The sequence below is a fragment of the Mus caroli genome, unplaced genomic scaffold, assembly GCF_978045245.1.
Source record: "Mus caroli unplaced genomic scaffold, Mus_caroli_1 scaffold_15, whole genome shotgun sequence".
NCBI lineage: Eukaryota > Metazoa > Chordata > Mammalia > Rodentia > Muridae > Mus > Mus caroli.
In genome coordinates, this window is record NW_028227270.1 from 67,171,695 (window position 1) to 67,191,263 (window position 19,569).

The window sequence follows — 19,569 nt, forward strand, 5'->3', positions numbered from 1 at the left end:
TCTACAAGATGAAACCCATACACTGTACCCTTATCAGGCCAAAAGCCTGTGTATAGAGTGGCTATGAATCCTTGGGGGAGACCTACTGCTATTACACTGCTAAATGGACATTAAGCCAACTCCTACATACTTATTGTCATATCCATATATCAATGCTGCTCTTAGATCTTATCAGATAAGCTTCTATGTCGGATTGATACAGAAACCCACAACTGGCCAAGGTGTAGAGAATAAGAGGCTGTAGAGTGATCAGCCCTGAGTGGAACCTAGGCACCACATCCTCTTTTCCAGAGGCTCAGGGATCATCACAGAAGAGAGGCAAGAGCAGAATAAAAGCCGGAGGCAGTAGATGAGGAGGAGGGAAGAAGCTTGAGCACAGCCATGCATACAAATTCATGTCGGTTGTGACAGCACACACAAGAGCTTAAGCCAGGCCACATTTCAGCATGGAGATAGATCAGTGTTAGGCACACAGTCCCAACCCTGTGGCACTACGGAGGCTGCCGGGAGAAAGAGAGAGACAGTTTTCTCCGAGATTTCTCTGAGAGCCCCTGGTAAGTAGACAGTGTTCCTGTGGATGATGCTACATACAAGAATACTGGGCTGTACAAATTGGTCTTAATGGGTTAAAGAAAAAAAAAAGACAAAATATTGAAGTGGGTATGGAGGAGGGGGAGTGGCTATTTGGGAAGAATTAGGGAGAAGTGCATATCATCAAAATGCATCATTCAAACCTCTCCAAGAATGCCGGGCAGTGGTGGCGCATGCCTTTAATCCCAGCACTTGGGAAGCAGAGGCAGGCGGATTTCTGAGTTCGAGACCAGCCTGGTGTACAGAGTGAGTTCCAGGACTACACAGAGAAACCCTGTCTCAGAAAAACAAACAAACAAACAAACAAACTTCTCCAAGAACAAATTCTTTTACAAAGTGAATAGGACCGTGAAAGGCAAACTTCTCAGACTGTAGGAAAAGGGCCAGTTAGGGCAAGATACCACTCATCAAAAAAATGGATTTGAAGTGAGCACCTCTAAACTGATGGTGTGGTTAAAAGTTTCACAGAAGCTACCAAAGACAGCGCCTTAAGTCTCATCCACTAAGAGACACCACCTGGTTTGACAAGGAGCAGATCACACTAGCGCTGACCACAGACTAAGCAAGCACTATCCGTATGGTATAGGAATTTCAGACTGCAAAATGCAAGAGCAAGGTTGGCGTGAAGGCTTGCATCAAGCCCTCAGAACGCTGATGAACAGACATGGAATGGCCTGGCCGGGCTCCCTGTGAAGAGGCCCCATGAGACATGTACAAAGCAGTGAAGAGGAAGCCTATGGTGCAATTTTCACCCTGGGAGAATTATGCAATTGTTTACAGGATAGCCATGAATGGATATCATGGATTTGGGTATATTTCCTTTATTTTACACTAAAAGGCTTGGTGTAGAACTTGGGAGGTTTTCCAGTTCCTGGACCCATGTCACACCTAACAAGCTTGGTGTCGCAAGGTGTTGAGGCATGGCAGATCCTGGGAAAGCTATGGAGGTCCTTGAGTCTGGGTTAGTCCTTGGACAGGGCCACATGCATCACTGAACTCATTGTTTTACATCCTGGTGATGAAAGGCTTCTGAAGTCCTGGGCAGTAGCCACAACTGACTCTGTGAATACAGAGGTTACGCCCCCAGAAAAGTCAACTAAATTCCTGCTGTGTAGGGTCCTCCAAGATATTGAGGTAAGATGACAGCTGTGAGAGAGGAAGGTGATCCATTTTCTGTCTGAGGTTCCAAAAGGCATGTGGTGTGGCGCCCAGGTAAAGTTGCTTGGTGGGACTGCAAAAGACAGGAGGCAAAAGCATCAGCCCCAAGCAGAGGATCAAGAGGGCCATCAGTCTGTATAAATATGGTGCCTGTATCCTTATAGTCTTCCCCCACACACACACTACCTCCATATCCCAAATCCCTTTGTGCCACATCCAACAGGGCTGTCTTCTAATCCCACTCTGCATAGCATCTTCAGTATGAATATCTCCAGACCCTGAGCTCACATTCTGGTATGAAGAAATCCACAAGAGATGTCTCTCATTTTCATAAGTTGGTCTCTTCCACATTTTTTCTGCCATCTCTGCCACCTGGAGATAGTTATGTAGGATAAGGATGCAGAATAAGAACAGGGTTAGGAGGCATCCCTCTTGTGACTGCCCATGCTAGGTCTCTAATGCTCAACCAGGATAGTGTAAGGACAGAGCACTGAACGTGAGCAACGGGAATGGAGGGGCCTCATCTCTCCATGTACACTCTCTTTGCTCCTCCCTCCACTCGAATCATTCCCCTTACAAGACTGCAAGGGACACAGGATCAGGTATCTCAAAGAGAAATGCAGCAGAGGTAATTGAAGCTACCTGACATCACGTAGACCTTTGTTCTGCTATTCATGGACACAGCATCAGTCCAGTGCCTTAAGCAACACTCCCAAGTGTAGCACCCGGCCCTGCCAACCACAGCTTCACTCAATCACAAAACCTGGGTATTCCCTGATTTTAATCTCACCCCCATAAGCCTCCTCTTCCTGCTTCCATCTCATGTCCTCAGGGACATGGCTCTCATCATGAACCTGGTCACTAAGGGGCAGGCCAGCTGGAATTCCTTTCCACAAGAAAGCAGAAGCCTACCTTTTACCGCAGCAGTTTCCTTCCTGGTCTTGCTCTGCCTCCTCTGCACATCCTGCCGGTTAGAAACAACACAAATGTGCTGGGGTCCTTTCTTCCTCTCTCTGGTAGACAAGCTGCCTGCTCTCTGAGCCCATGGATGACATGAAATCTCTATTTCCCAGGGAGCTCTCTCTCATCCATCATTGACTCATTCACACTGTGCATAAACACATTTCCTTTTGGCCTTGTTGGAAAAAATAAATAAATAAAACAGAAAAAGATGCTGTCTGTGCCATACTTACCAGAGATGTCCTCAGTCAGTGTACCTGAGACAGGCTCCTACCCAAGGCTGAGCTCTGTAGCTGACTCTGGGCTGTCAGGTGATATCTGCTTCCTCAGAGCAGAGAAGAGCAGAGGAGACTGAAGCCCTTGTATGAGACCCTTGCTCTCATCACCTGCTTTCTCAGGTGCTTGCTTTTGCATACACAAAAGCAAGCACCTGAGAAAAGGACAAATGAACATTCCTGTAGTTTGTCCTGTTCTCTCATGAATTCAGTAATGCAGTGTCTTCATGGAGACTCGGCCATCCTTGATGGCCTCTCTGCCACCCTGTACAGTTGAACTGAGCGATTCAGGAAGACAACTCAGGGCCACTCTCACCTCTGCCCTGCCTTTCAACCTCTTCAGACTCTCTCTGGAGATTTCCCATCTGTAGTTTGGCTTTAGCTACTTTGCAGGTTCTTTTTTTTTTTCTCCGCCTTTTCTCTTCCACCCTTTCAATGCCCTAACACTAGATAGAAGAGAAAAAGGATAAAGGGAAAAGGGAGAGACATTATTGGTAGCCTATCTCCTGCTTATTAGGGGAATTGAGTTCCTTGAGACAAGTTTGCTCTTTACTGGCAGGATATCCAGGATATCTTCTTCTTTCTTCTGTACACAAGACTACTTAACAAACCACAAACTTCAGGAAGGGATAGCAACCACCAACAACTGACGACCCACCATGCCTCTCAAGGACATAGCACTTATATACCCTCTGAAAAGTTCCCAGAATTCCAAATGTCACACAAATGCAGAAACTATCTGCTGCTGGCAAAATCACACCCCTGCTTGAATATGAGACAAATCACAGACAGCTGCTGTGGACAATGTGAAGCAGCCCAATTTCCCACACCTGACATTTTAAAAACCCATATTCCTATATTTATTTTTTTAATATACCAAAAATTTTCACTACTCCTGTTTTTCTTTTAAAAAAAAATGAGAGTAATAGTTATGAAGAACAGCATGATGCTCCACTGTGTGTGAACCAAGGCTCTCCTCACCTTTGAGATGTCACTTTCACTCCCAGGTAGTGGTGACACTGGGCAGTCCTTCAGGAAGGGCAGTAGTAGGAAAAAGAGCCCAGCCCCACACATAAAGGCAATGCCCATGTCCATTGCTATGTCCATGGAGCTGGGGCTCATCCATGAATCAATAATGCTATTCATCAGAGAGAGAAAATTCTCCATCTTCTGAATCGCAATGCAGCTCTCAGGCTACTGAGTCCTTGAGTGCAGTATGAGATGTGTCAGGAGGGCTCAGGGCACATCACACAGCTGTGGCCTCCTCATCACAACGGGCTCCTGGCAGGAGAGAGGGTGCCACAGCCCCTTCCCAGCCTCCAGCCTATCGTCCTATCCTGTGTCCTTTCCCTGCTCCCTCCTTCCAAATCCTGTTGCTGAAGCAGGCACAAATAGACCTCTGTCCATGTTTTGTTCCTTCTCCCTGTGCCCCAGAATTCCTCTGTGTAAGCATATATTTCTCACAACCTACTTCAATAAGGGTTCAAATTTCCCTCTAGCACACCACCCACCAGAGTTGGCGGCGGGAGGGGATATTAGGATACAGGGGAAGTGGACCTGTTTTGAAATAGTTCTTTACAGCAATTCCAATCTTCGTTGTTTTTCGTCCATTCCCTTAGCAAACACTAAACATGAATCAGCAGACCACACAGGAATCAGCAAGGGGCAGTTCAATCCAGAACAAACTTGCCCAACCAATATACTGTACGGATGTGTTGACATTACAATGGAAACCTGCATTAGGTTTAAGATAGGGACATGATTATGTTTATTTCTCTATAGGGAGTGAAGAAAATATGGTTACCAACAAAACAAAGATTAGATCAGACCAGGGAAACCCTCTTATCACCAGAGACATGGAGGTCTTCACAAAGCAAATAGCCCAAGTGATTCACAGACTGTCTCACTGTCTGATTTCTCAAAAAAAAAAAAAAAAAAGCATGCAAATCAACTTCAAAAGGGCTAGGCCAAGTGATCCATCACACACAGACTGGATAAACACAGAGACTGGACAATATATAGACTGGAAGGGCAATACAGAAACTGGATAAATACAGAGACTAGGCAATAAATTATACAGCCAGCTTTTTTCAGACTAACCATTTTCCCCCCTTGGATTCCCCCAAAAAAGAATTCTTTGCCCCAATTCAGAAGGAAAAGAAGACCATAGCTCCAATTGCTTAATCTGGAGTGAGTGGTTTGGGTCACTTGGTGTGTTATGGTTGTTGTCGTCGACAACAGTAGATTGTTTTCTTTGAATTATTGTATCTTAATAGATTAATTTAAGGATTTTGTTTAATGAGTGTACTCTATATTGATAGAAGGGTAAGGTTCTTTTGTTAGACCATTGTTTGACTATACTGTACATGAGCCATTTGTTGAAAATGTGATGGTTCTTACAACTATTTCTATTGTGTATAGATTGTTAATGTGAGAATGAAGGGCAATTCTCAAACAGAAAGGGGGATGTGCAGTGGAAACTTAAGGGCTCTTTGGAAAGTCAGTTGTGTTGAATGGTTTCTTGCTGGGGCAACACATGTGAAGGAACATTTTTGCTGAAGTGGACATAGGTGAAAGGATGTTTTGCTAAAGCAAACACGTGAAAGGCCATGTGATGAAGGATTCTTCCATAATGACATGCATGTATTGGTCCGCCTTACATTGTACAGTTGAGCTCCATTTGTCGGGACTCCACCGAGAGAAACGCACCAAAAAACTTGTGGTGATGTGCTGTGGCTTCTTACTGGCAGAGTGATGTCAGCTGAGACAGACTCACTTGCTGAGGCAAGACACGTGGGAGGGGAAACCTGTAGAGGACATGTGATGTTTGGAGGGAGTATAAATAGGATTCAAGGGACTGGGAGAAGATCTGGCTTGCTTGCATTGCTAATCTCTTTGGGTCTTCCATCTTTGCTGATCTTCACTTTGTCCAGAGAGACACAGTTGAGAAATGTTCCTTGCATCCCTGCTGGTCCAAATGTCTTCTGCTGATGGGTGTCTATTCAGCTGAGGCCTAGCTGTTCCTGCTAGGTCATGCCACCACTGCTGCTATTCCGACAATACCGAACTGGCCTGTTTGTTTATCCTTCAAGTGTTTGCAAGTGGATAGAGCTGCCGCTGCTGACCTGTAAACTGAACTGCTGATTTCTTGACAATGCAGATGAGATTTGCCCCCAGGAACCATTTCTAAACAGGTCCACTCCCCCAGTAGCCTTTCTTTTCCACTACCTCTAGTGACTGGTGGGCTAAAAGGGTGGTTAAGTTATTAAACCATCATCAAAAGTAGCCTTTGAAAAAAAGTAAAGTTACAGGCTACAGATTTTTTAAAATTAATTTTGTATCCAGCCACTTTGCTGAGGTGTTTATCACCTGTAGGAGTTCTCGATATAATTTTTGTGGTCATCCATGTATACTATCATATCATCTGGGAATAATGATACTTTGACTATTTCCTTTCCTATTTGTATCTCCTTGATCTCCTTTGTTTGATAGCTCTAGCTAGAACTTTAAGTACTATGTTCAATAGACAGGGAGAGAGTGGGCAGCCTTGTCTTGTCTCTGATTTTAGTGGAATTGCTTAAGTTCCTCTCCATTTAATTTGATGTCGGCTATGGGCTTGCTATATATTGCCATCATTATGTTTAGGTATGCACTTTGTATCCCTGATGTCTCTATTAATATGAAATGTTGTTGGACTCCTCAAAGTTTTTTTCAGCATCTAATGAAATGATCCTATGGGGTGTTTCTCCTTTCGGTGTTTTAATATGGTGGATTACCATGATGGAATTTTTGTTTGTTTGTTTGGTTGGTTGGTTGGTTGGTTGGTTTTTGGTTTTTCAAGACAGGGTTTCTCTGTATAGCCCTGGCTGTCCTGGAACTCACTTTATAGACCAGGCTGGCCTCGAACTCAGAAATTCGCCTGCCTCTGCCTCCCGAGTGCTGGGATTAAAGGCGTGTGCCACCACACCCGGCTCCATGATGGAATTTTATATATGAAACCATCCCTGCCTCCCTGGGACGAAGCTTACTTGATCATGGTGGATGGTGTCTTTGATGTGTTCTTAGATCTAGTTTACAAGTATCTTGTTGAGTATTTTGATGTCAATGTTGATAAATGAAATTAGTCTGAAATTCTCTTTGTTGAGTTTTTGTGTGGCCTAGGTGTCAGTGTGATTGTAGCCTCATAGAATGAGGTTTGCAATGTTTCCTCTTGTACTGGCTATTTTTGTGTCAACTTGACACAGCTGGAGTTATCACAGAGAAAGGAGCTTCAGTTGAGGAAATGCCTCCATGAGATCCAACTGTAAGGCATTTTCTCAATTAGTGATCAAGGGGGAAAGGCCCCTTGTGGGTGGGATCATCCCTGGGCTGGTAGTCTTGGGTTCTATAAGAGAGTAGGCTGAGCAAGCCAGAAGAGGCAAGCCAGCAAAGAACATCCCTCCATGGTCTCTGCATCAGCTCCTGCTCCCTGACCTGTTTGAGTTCCAGTCCTGACTTCCTTTGGTGATGAACAGCAGCATGGAAGTGTAAGCCGAATAAACCCTTTCCTCCCCAACTTGCTTCTTGGTCATGATGTTTGTGCAGGAATAGAGACCCTGACTAAGACACCTCTGTTTCCATTTTATTGAGTAGTTTAAGACATATTGGTGTTAGCTCTTCTTTGAAAGTCTGGCAGAATTCTGTTCGAAAACCTTCTGGCCCTGGGTTTGTTTTAGTGTCAGTGTTGTAGGGACCATGTTCAAGAAGACCTTGTTCCTAGCACAGTATGTGGGGTAATGTCTAGTAAGGCAAGGTAACAATGTATGGAAGGTTGACAAAGGTTGTCTAGCTGAGCCCAGTGCATGACAGTGTGTGTGTGGTGGCAGAGATCAGGGAAAGGTGTCCAGGAGGACCTGATTCTTGGCAGTCTTTTTGGAGTGTATGTGTTTGTGTGTGTGTGTGTGTGTGTGTGTGTGTGTGTGTGTATACTGCTGTCCTGAAACATCATGTGTACCTGGAACATGGCAGAGGACTACCAGCAGGGGCAAATACCTAAAAGTGAATGTTGGTTAGTGATGGAGGTGTGACAGAACCTGATGCCAAGAGGTGTATTTGAGTTTGCAGAGCCCAGCAAGGCCTGCCAAACACATGTGGCTTTGGCTTCAGCAGAAGGGTATATCTTCAGAGGTCTGCTATCTAACAGTGTATGGTGGGTAAGAGGACTACATGCCCTGACACCTAGAAGTGTGTATGTGGCAATGGCCCTTGTGTGTCCAGCTGGGCATGATGCCTAGTGGTCTTTGTGGGGAGGTAGAAGAAGTGAATGTGTGTCTAGAAGGCTCTGATATCTAGCATTGTATGTGAAATGGTAGCCTGGGAATGTTGTCCAGCAAAGCCTGATCTTTAAAAATTTTCGTGGGAGGGCATCACGTGATAGTTCAGCAGAGCTTAAATAACACCAGTGTAGTTTGGGTGGAAATGGTGAGGGACTAACAACAAACCCAATATGTGTGGTTTGGGAAAGGGCATAGGTCAGTAGAACCTGGCACATATTTGTGTATATAGATCTGCAGAAGATTGTGCAGCCTGGCCTCAAACTCAGAAACTGTGGTGCTGGACAGCATGGAGAGGGTCTCAGGCAGGGGACATGCGGTTTCTAGATGGGGTGGTGATGGGGTCTGCTAGAGGGCCTGACATCCAGCTGTGACTGTGATGGGTATCTTTTTCTTTTTTTTTTTTTTTTTTTTTTTTTGGACTCTGAAGGTTATCTCTGTTCTTCCTCACCTGCCTAAGGCATTCTCTGGCTTTAATATAGAGCTGCAGGCCTATATCTGTGCAGAATATGGAAGTTGGCAGAGAGAGGAACTGTGGGAAAAATTCAAAGGTGGGAGAGATTCGCCAGCCAGACATGGAGGAAGTCAGATGTACTGAGTGAGAGGTAATGGAACAGGTGGCAAATGTGGATTAGCATAAACAGATTAATTAAATTGTACACACTAGTTGGGAGGTAGCAAGCTGTTTTAGTCAGGGTTTCTATTCCTGTACAAAACATCATGACCAAGAAGCAAGCTGGAGAGGAAAGGGTTTATTTGGCTTAAACTACCACATTGCTGTTTATCACCAACAGAAATTAGGACTTGTACTGGCTGGTTTTGTGTCAACTTGACACAGGCTGGAGTTATCACAAAGAAAGGAGCTCCAGTTGAGGAAATGCCTCCATGAGATCCGGCTGTAAGGCATTTTCTCAATTAGTGATCAAGGGGGGAGAGCCCCTTGTGGGTGGTGCCATCTTTGGGCTGGTAGTCTTGGGTTCGATAAGAAAGCAAGCTGAGCAAGCCAGGGGAAGCAAGGCAGTAAGTAACATCCTTCCATAGCCTCTGCATTAACTCCTGCTTCCTGACATGCTTGAGTTCAAGTCCTGACTTCCTTTGGTGATGAACAGCAATGTGAAAGTGTAAGCTGAATAAACCCTTTTGTCCCCAACTTGCTTCTTGGTCATGGGATTTTCTGCAGGAATGGAAACCCTGACTAAGACAGTACTGGAACTCACGAATAGCCTCTCATAGGCTCTCTTCATGGTGCCAAGCCTCAACTCCTTTGCATGACCCCTACAGTCCTGGGACATCAATTGCAACTGAGGCTGCACTTTCACCAGTGGCCTTCCATGGCCTCTCACAGCACAGAACCTCAGCTGCTCTTCATGACCATTTCATGTCTTCAAAACCAGTACCACCTGGGTGACTCTTACACATTTCCAAGTCCAGCTGCAGCATGAGGTACAACCTTGGCTATCTCTGGAACACAATCTCTCTGTGCTCTCAGGAAACATTTCCCAGAAGATTTAAAGCTGGTCTCTTCTTAATCACCACTAACTTCTTAGTTCCAGCTAACCAGTACCAATAGTCTCAGTAATGCAAAGGTTTCGCTTTAGTAGTTCTGGTATCTTGTTAATCACAGCTGATTCTTCAGCCCCAGCTAACCAAAACTGAAGAATCTTCACAATCAAAAGAGCAATAGCTCTGATAAGACTCTTAATCTTCCCTCTGAAATTTCACAAGCCAGGCCTCCATCGTTTGCACTGTTCTCAACATTACCTTCCAAGCTCCTACAGAACATCCCACAGAGCTCTTAACATCCCAAATGGCTCTTCTAGTTCAAAGTTCCAAAGTCCTTCCACAGTCCTCCCAAAACATGGTCAGGTTATTACAGGAACACCCCACTATGCTGGTACCAGTTTGTCTTAGTCAGGGTTTGTATTCCTACACAAAACATCATGACCAAGAAGCAAATTGAGGAGGAAAAGATTTATTCAGCTCACACTTCCACACTGCTGTTCATCACCAAAGGAAGTTAGGACAGGAACTCACACAGGGCAGGAACATGGAGGCTGGAGCTGATGCAGAGGCCATGGAGGGTACTGCTTACTGGCTTGCTTCCCTTGACTTACTCAGCTTGCTTTCTCATAGAACCTAGGACTACCAGCCCAGGGGGCCCTTCTCCAACACACACACCACTCACCCCCCACCCCCGACCTCCCACCCCCCTTGATCACTAATTGAGAAAATGCCTTGTGTCAGGTTGACACACAACCAGCCAGTAGACAGAGTCTGTATTCTCTTCCTCTGCTTATGTTGCCAGATCAGTCTGTCTATCTATCTGTCTATCTATCTGTCTATCTTTTAGCTACTACCCATGATCAAGCATTTATTTATCTTCTATCACTGACAATCTACTTAATCTATTCTTATCCTCTGCCTATCACATATATACCTGTCTCTTATCTATCAAATATCTGTCTATATTGTCTATCAATCATCTATCTTTTTACATACAGGGGGTTTTTTGTTTTATTTTTTAGACAGGGACTCATTATATAGATCAAGAAAGCCTATAACTTGCTTTGAATCCCCTCTGACCTTCAACTCCTACCCTCCTACCTAAGCCTCCTGGGTGTTGGAATTACAGGTAGGAGACACCATTTCTGGCTAGTTTAAGAGACTGGCCTTAAACTCCTGTGTTCAATTAATCCTCCTGCCTCAGAATTCTGAGTAACTGAGAATATGGCGTGCCCCATTCTGCCTGTCACTTCCATCCTACTCAATTTTCCTGGATAACTCCCTGAGGTCACCTAGTGTGCATCCTATTAGATTAGAAGGAAACTGATGATTTCTGGATTTGGAGCAGAAGGTGACCTTAAGATCCTTGATCCTCCTCCTTCACTGCCCTGTACATTTTAGTGTTTCTGTGCCAAGTGCTCCACCAACTGTAGTGAGAGAGTAACTTCCCTTTCTGATTTCACCTCAGGCCAGGAGTGGATCAAGCAACGGGGAAGACTGCAATATTAGAAGCTGACAGCAGGTGGCACTGTAGGAAAAAGGATGAGCATTTTAGAGACAAAACTGAAGGGTGACACGGTGTGTGACATGGGTGTGGAACAGCAAGCACTTCCTACACATCCTCGGGTGTTTCCCCTATGGATGTTTCCCCTATGGATGCTTCAGCTCAGACAGGCACTCGCTGTGAGACCCCTCCATCCCCTCTCCCGACGTTCACACGTTCCTCATAATCTGGAAGAAAGTTTAGTGAAAAAAAACCTTTGATGCTGATGACCAGAAAAGCAAAGCCATTCTGTTGCTGGTGTTCCCATCACAGGCTCAAGACACACATCAATGTTGTTCTGCAAAGTCTCTGTGGTTGTGAACATGGGGGTCACAGACTGTGCTACGACAACACAAATACCTTAGATGCTGTCTTTTTTTTTTTTTTTTTTGGTTTTTCAAGACAGGGTTTCTCTGTGTAGCCCTGGCTGTCCTGGAACTCACTTTGTAGACCAGGCTGGCCTTGAACTCAGAAATCCGCCTGCCTCTGCCTCCCGAGTGCTGGGATTAAAGGCGTGCGCCACCACACCCGGCTTCTTAGATGCTGTCTTAATGGAAGTGTTCGTGCAGTCTCTAGGACTGATAATGGTTGGTTCTCTTGGGGGTTAAATTGAAAGACTGTGTTTGGGCTCTCCTTTTCGTGACGCCTCCTAGGCTGTGTCAAGGTGAAGCTAAACATCTCCTTCCCTGCCACCGGCTGTCAGAAACACATTGAAGTGGATGACGAACGCAAGCTTCGCTCGTTCTATGAGAAGCGCATGGTCACAGAAGTTGCTGCTGCTGCTGCTGCTGCTCTTGGTGAAGAGCGAAAAAGGGTTGTGTGGTCCCGATCAGCGGTGGGAATAACAAACAAGGTTTTCCCATGAAGCAAGGTGTTTTGACCCATGGCAGAGTGAGCCTGCTGTTGAGTAAGGGGCATTTCTGTAACAGACCAAGGAGAACTGGAGAGAGGAAGCGCGAGTCTGTTCGCGGATGCATTGTGAACGCTCCTCTAAGTCTCAACTTGGTTTTTGTAAAGAAAGGAGAGAAGGATATTCCTGGACTGACAGATACTACTGTGCCTCGTCGGTTGGGACTTAAAAGAGCTAGTAGAATCAGAAAGCTTTTTTTTTTCGGACAATATTTTTTAATTAGGTGTTTTCTTCATTTACATTTCCAATGCTATCCCACAAGTCCCCCATACCTCCCCCACCCACCCCCCCTACCCACCCACTCCCACTTCTTGGCCCTGGTGTTCCCCTGTACTGAGGCATATAAAGTTTGCAAGACCAATGGGCCTCTCTTTCCAATGATGGCCTACTAGGCCATCTTCTGATACATATGCAGCTAGAGACACGAGAAAGCTTTTTAATCTCTCCAAAGAAGATGATGTCTGCCAGTATGTTGTCAGGAAGCCCTTAAACAAAGAAGGTAAGAAGCCTAGGACCAAAGCACCCCAAGATTCAACGTCTTGTTACTCTACGCGTCCTGTAACACAAACACCAACATATTTCTCTGAAGAAACAACGCACTAAGAAAAACAAGGAGGAGGGTGCAGAATACACTAAACTTTTGGCCAAGAGAATGAAGGAAGCCAAAGAAAAGCACCAGGAACAGATAGATTGTCAAGAGACGTAGGCTGCCCTCGCTGTGAGCTTTTACTTCTAAGTCTGAGTCCAGTCAAAAAATTAGTCTTTAAGAGGAACAAATAAATAATGACCTTGAAAAAAAAAGGATTGTGTTTGGGATGTGACCCCTACTTTTTGCAAAGCCAGTGTTTCACAGTATCTGAAAAGAATGTTGTGTGCTCCATCCAAGTGGAGAATGGGGGCAGGGAGGTACTGCTAAAATATTCTTGGTGGGATTTTATTTATGCTTTTTTTTATTATTATTAAAGGGAGAGGACATCAAGTGAACTAGAATGAGAAACAAAGATGTGGTGACAGTTTGTATATGCTTGGCCCAGGGAGCAGCACTATTAGAAGGTGTGGCCTTGTTGCTATGTCACTGTGGGTGTGGGTTTTAAGACCCTCTTCCTACTTGCCTGGAAGCTAGTCTTCTCCAAGCTGCCTTTGAAACAAGAGGTGGGACTCTCAGCTCCTCCAACCCTACGTCTCCAATCAAACAACTAGGGATGTAGCCCTGTTGATGGAGAGCTTTCCCAGCATGCACAGAGCCTCAAGTACCATCCCTGGCACTGCATACCATGGAGCTGAAAGAGGAGCTCACTCATGCAAAATGAGATCATTCCTATTTCAATCTCTGTTAAGCAGATACTCTGGTCGATGACGTTTCTGTCTCTACTGGGTTGTGCACATCTCACCGTAGCTCTTGGGGAGATGCCTGACTGAGTTCTTCTTAATCACTGGTCACATTTTTCATCCATCCTTCACTAGCTATCCATGTGTTGTATCCAAACCATGAGCCGGCCCAAAGGCTCCTATGTTGAATCCAGTTCCTGGTCTCCAGATGGTGGTGCAATTGAGAAACGGTTGGATTGTGGTGGTTTGACCATCAATGCTCCATCGAAGATCCTTTTGCCATCCATTTTTCTGAAAATGATACAATTCCATGCTTCTTTGAGGCTGACTAAAGCTCTATGTCTTTATGTGTTCATCTGTTGGTGGACATCTATGCTAATTTTATCCATTGGCTGTCGAATATGAAGCAGTGATAAGCATGGGAACGGCAGTATTGTTGTATTTTAATCTAGATCTCCAGGGGTAGGTGAGCCAGACCCACCAAGGTTCTCCTTTTTCATTTCTGAGAAACTTTCAAACTGATTTCCACTTTGGTTGCACTAATTTGGTTGCAAAAGGATTCCTCCCCTGGCACACGTCATTGATAGCATGCACTGATTTCTTCAAGTTAACCATCCTGACTAAGGAAATGGAATCTCAGTGCATGACTTTACTTGTTTGGGGGTAATTTGAGGCAGGTTCTCACCATGTATCCCAAGATGGCTTTAAGTTCACAGCGACCCTCCTGCGCTAGCCACCAGAATCCTGGGGTGATAGGCAGAGACCACTGTGCCCAATTTCAAGGTAGTTTTGATTTGCATTTCCAAAAGGTAGTGTGTGCCAATTGCTTGGATAGAGCTGGTTCTGTTGGAGGCCATGAACTGTCAGATGTGAGAATCAAACAAGTATCCACAAACACTTCCCTTAATTCTTAGTTAATTTGACTTGACTTAAGTTTCATATTGTCTTCCTTTTTATGAATATTTTAAATGAGACCTAAGAAAACATAAGACAAATGGCTGAGGACATCTTGTTCAAACATAAGGTCCCCTACCTATCTACTTACCAGGCAGCAGAAGCATAAATGGGCAAATTAAATTTAACTCATTGCCTGCTTGATACAGCGAAGCTTCAAAATGTGGGTGACTTTTCTGTTTTCTCAAAACACACAGTAGCATGTTGTCTTAGTCAGGGTTGCCATTGCTGTGAAGAGACACCATGACCGAAGCAACTCTTGTAGAGGACAACATGTAATAGGGGCTGGCTTACAGGTTCAGAGGTTCAGTCCATTATCATCAAGGTGGGAGCGTGGCAGTGTCCAGGCAGGCATGGTGCAGGAGGAGCTGGAAGTTCTACATTTTGATCCAAAGGCAGTCAAGAGAAGACTGCCTCTTTCAGGCATCTAGAGAGTCTGAGCCACAGAGACACTTCCTCCAACAAGTCTATGCCTACTCCCACAAGGCCATACCTCTAATGGTTAATAGTGCCACTCCCTGCACCATGCATAATCAAACCACACAGCACTAGGTAACAGAGATGGGAAGGTCATAAGTCCTAGGTGATCCTAACCTACACAGCAAGTTCCAGGCCTGTCTAGGCTATATAGCAAGACCTGGCTTAGCTCCACCGAAAATCTACATTCGTACAGGGTTTGTTTATTTTCAATTTTTATTGCATTTGTAAATTTATTTTGTGTGTATGTGTGTAGCCACCCACATGCTGCAATACACATATGAAAATCAGAGGACAACTTGCAGGAGTGAGTATTTTCCTTCCACCATGTGCGTCATGAAGGTTGAACTTAGGTCACTAGGCTTGATAGCAAGGGCCTTTATTCACGGAGCCATCTCACTGGCCCTGGGGACCATTTCTATCTAACACGGAAAGAGAGCTTCCTCGGACTAGATGACTCCTTTTTGATGCTCAACCCAGAAACTCTGTGGAAAAACTGGTCTGTCACAAAATCATATTTCGAAATTGTAAAATAGGAAGAATTCTCTTTTCTCCCAGGAAATAATCAGAAGATGAGAGTAAAGAACGCATTATCCTGACACAGGAGTTAATGTGCCGCTTTGTGTTCTTCGAGCAGACCATGCGAAGCTTGTAAAGACTGAAGGACTGTTCCAGAGCTGGAGGTGGGACAACACAGGAAAAAAAAAGGAGAACCCATTAGAACACCAAAACTTCTCTTTAGAAGACCAGTCAATTGCAAACTTTATATGCCCCAGTACAGGGGAACGCCAGGGCCAAAAAGGGGGAGTGGGTGGGTAGGGGAGTGGAGGGAGGGTATGGGGAACTTTTGGGATAGCATTGGAAATGTAAATGAGGAAAATACCTAATAAAAAAAAAAAAGAAGACCAGTCAAATCACACAGGGCTTTCTTGGTTTTTCCACTAAAAACTAAGTTATTTGGAATCCAACTTTGATTTCTTAGGTTCAAATTCCTTCTGTGTTTTCAAATCACTTCCCCAGGTCCAGAGAGTTAGCTCTGTGATTATGAGCACGCTCGTGCAGAGGACTCGGTTTGTTTCTCACCACCCACATAAAAGTTACAACCACCTGTGACTCCAGTTCCAGGGGATCCAACGCGCTCTTCTGACCACCATGGGCATTGCACACATGTAATACACACCCTCGCACACAGACAAATACTTATACAACATAAAATAAAAGTAAATAAAGTAAATAAACAACATAAAATAAAAGTAAATAAGCTTTAAAATCATATTTCATTAGGGATGAAGAGATAGCTCAGTGGTTAAGAGCACTTGCAGAGGTTCGATTCCCAACACCCAAATGGTTCCTCACAGCCCCAGAACACAGGGACCCAGCAGGTGTACATGTGGTGCACACACACACACACACACACACACACACATGCAAAACATTCATACACATAAAACAAACAAATCTTTAAAAACTATTTCCCAAGGATGAAAGTTTTCATTTACAGTGTGCCCTGGAGTGTTTGTCAGTGCTGAACATTTTAGATGAAGTTGGTGTATTAGTAATTTCCTCATTGCTGTGACCAACAAAAATCAATTTAAGAGAGAGGACTCTTTTGACTGACAGCTTAAGAAGGTATTCTAGTCAACATGGTGGTACAGACCCTTAAATCCCAGCCCTCAAGAGGCAAAGCTGGCAGATCTCTGTGAGTTTAAAGCCACCTGATCTAAATAGTGAGTTCCAGGACAGTCAGGGATACACAGAGAAACCCTGTCTCAAAAAAAAAAAAAGGTGGGATTGTGGGGGAGGCATAGCAGCAGGATCATGAGGAGGCTGGTCATACTGTTGGTCACACAGTCAGGAAGCAGAATGGACAGGAAGTAAGGCCAGGCTACAAAACCTATCAATCAACCTGTCCTGTGACCCACTCCCTCAGCAAGAGCCAGCTCCTAAACACTTCACAACCTTCTAAACAGCCCCGCCGACTGGGGCTGACCAAGTGGGCAAACCCATGAGTAAGCCTATAAGGGACGTTTCACATTTAAATCATCGCACACAGACAAGCCAATAGATGCAGATGTCTCTATTGACATCACACACAGCCATAGATGCAGATGTCTTTATTGGCATTCCACACAGCCAAGCCAATAGATGGACATATGTAGGTGGATGCTTTAGAAGGCTGGAATTATCCCTGCACACTTGACAACCAGCTGCTGGCACTGAGTAAGAGCCTCAGTGAGCCATCCTCCAGCACCTTTGTGGAGAAGATATTTGTACTGCAAAGGTGATCACTGAAAAACAGGCCTGGTGAGATCACACAACTTTTGCACGCAAGTACTACAAAGTATCTGTGTAAGAATGGTGCGAGAGCACACACACACACACACAGAGAGAGAATGCAACATGAAACAAAAGGTACATTGCTACTTGCACAGATTTTAAACTTAACTTTCAATTGAAGTTACCCTGTATACATTTTAAACCATGCAAACGATACTTTTTAAGCAATGGAAACATGCCAGATTCAGAGAGTGCTTGGTTCTGGGGACTGAAGGAGGGAGCAAGGCTAGAAAATGAAAGACAATGGTTTAACCTTCCCTCTGTGACCTCAGGTTCCCTTAGACAAATGTCTGCATTGTCTTTCTATTGAATGATACAGCAGTGTTCATGATATTTCTCTGTCTGTGTTCCTACAACCTTAATTTGCCTTTGGATTACAAATGCACACACTGATTTAGAAATACCAACATGAGACAGTAAGAAGCTAGCAAGCATTTTTTGGGGGGTGGGGTGGGGTGGGTGGAGTATCTTTCTCCTGGTGTGGAAGAGTGAATGGATATTAGGAAAGTAAACAACTTTAATGACAGTCTTCAAGAGCTGAGGAACCCCTGTTGAAATGCTGCTCTCAAGGGGCTGGAGTTGGCCAGAAAGCAACCAGGAGTGTGCACACAGCATATACATACAGTTCATTTTATGTGTATGTGACCGAATATACCTGCACACACCAACACATGCAGGAGCCCTCAGAGGTCAGAAGAGTCAGCAGATCCTCTGAAACTGGAGGTATGAACAATCCGGAGTCACCGTGTGTTGCTGAGCACCGAGCCCAGGTCCTCTGCAAGGGTAGGAAGTTCTCTTAACTGCTCAACCATCTCCGTGGGCAAGGCTCCGTTTACACTCACATCCACAAGAGCATGAGGTCTTGGTGCGTGATAGAAAGGAGTAATCTGAGGCAGAAAATGGAGATTTTTGAAAGGAGAACAGAATTGATTCAAGTCTTTAAACAGTCGTGCTTGTGAGGAAAAAGCTGCAGTAGAAAAAATATCGGGTTTCGTTTTTTTCTTCCTTTTTGTGATTGGAAAGCATTTTATTCCGAGCACAGGTAAGCACTCCTAATGTTTCCCATGTGTTAATCTCGCTATCATTTCATAATGTCTCTTAGGTACAACTTGCCACATTTAATTTTTTTGTGCTTTGGGACTTCCCATGAAAAATATCACATGTTAATTTTATTTATAAATAGGAATTAATGCTTAGATATGATCATAATTTAGAAGGATAAGTAGGAGCAAGAAGAATCGAATGTAAATCTGTGGCCGCCTTTGCATGCTTACTGTGGCTTCCAGTTGGGAGTTTTGATGGAATTCCTGAGTATGTGAACCAGTGGCTCTCGGCTTCTCGTGCATTTTCCTCCTGCCTGTCTGTTTTGTCTCATTCTGATGTATTAGTTTTTGTTCTGTTCTATAATTTACTTTATTTTACTACTATCCCTTAGGAGCCTGTTTATTTTCTAATGAGAGACAAAAGGGGAGTGGATCTAGACAGAAGGTGCAGTGGGGAAGAACTGGGAGGAGAGAGAGGAGAAACTGTAATCAGGATATATTAGATAAGGGGGAAAAATCTATTTTCTTTTTTTTTTAAGATTTATTTATTTATTTACTATATGTAAGTACACTGTAGTTGTCTTCAGACACACCTGAAGAGGGCATCAGATCTCATTATGGGTGGCTGCAAGCTACCACGTGGTTGCTGGGATTTGAACTCAGGACCTTCGGAAGAGCAGTCAGTGCTCTTAACCCCTGAGCCATCTCTCCAGCCCCAAAAATCTATTTTCGATAAAAGAAAAAAATGGAATCTTTTTTCCAGCTTGTGAGGTATGCATTCAGACTTAGGGATAAGAGAGGGATCGTGGAATGGGGGGGGGGGGGATAGAAAGCTGAAAATGCTCCGGCCCTAGGCAAATACCTTTGACTTGCTCTCCACAGCCTTGCTTGGGACGTATTTAGGGAAACACTTTACCTGTGCAGGCAATATTCGTTGTTTAGTTGGTTGGTTGGTTGGCTGGTTGGTTAGTTGAGACAAGGTCTCATTGTATAGCCTTGGCTATCCTGGAACTTGTCACAGAGATCTATCTGCCTCTGCCCAAAGGCTGGGATTAAAGGTGTTTGTAATAAACCAAGCCTTCCTTGCTCAAATGAGCTAGAAAGTCTTGACTCTGAATCAGCAGGAAAAGCAACCTAGATCTGAGGGTGAGTGCTCTCTTTCCCCTGCCCCCTTAAC

The 19,569-nt window shown here is 44.5% G+C and overlaps 2 pseudogenes; one reads left to right on the forward strand and one right to left on the reverse strand.

The window, feature by feature from the left end:
• Positions 1-1,596: 1,596 nt before the first annotated feature.
• LOC147000965 (spermatogenesis-associated protein 31-like) lies at positions 1,597-5,947 on the reverse strand (annotated as a pseudogene).
• Positions 5,948-8,805: 2,858 nt separating this feature from the next.
• On the forward strand, positions 8,806-13,019 carry LOC147000966 (small ribosomal subunit protein eS6 pseudogene; annotated as a pseudogene).
• Positions 13,020-19,569: the final 6,550 nt, after the last annotated feature.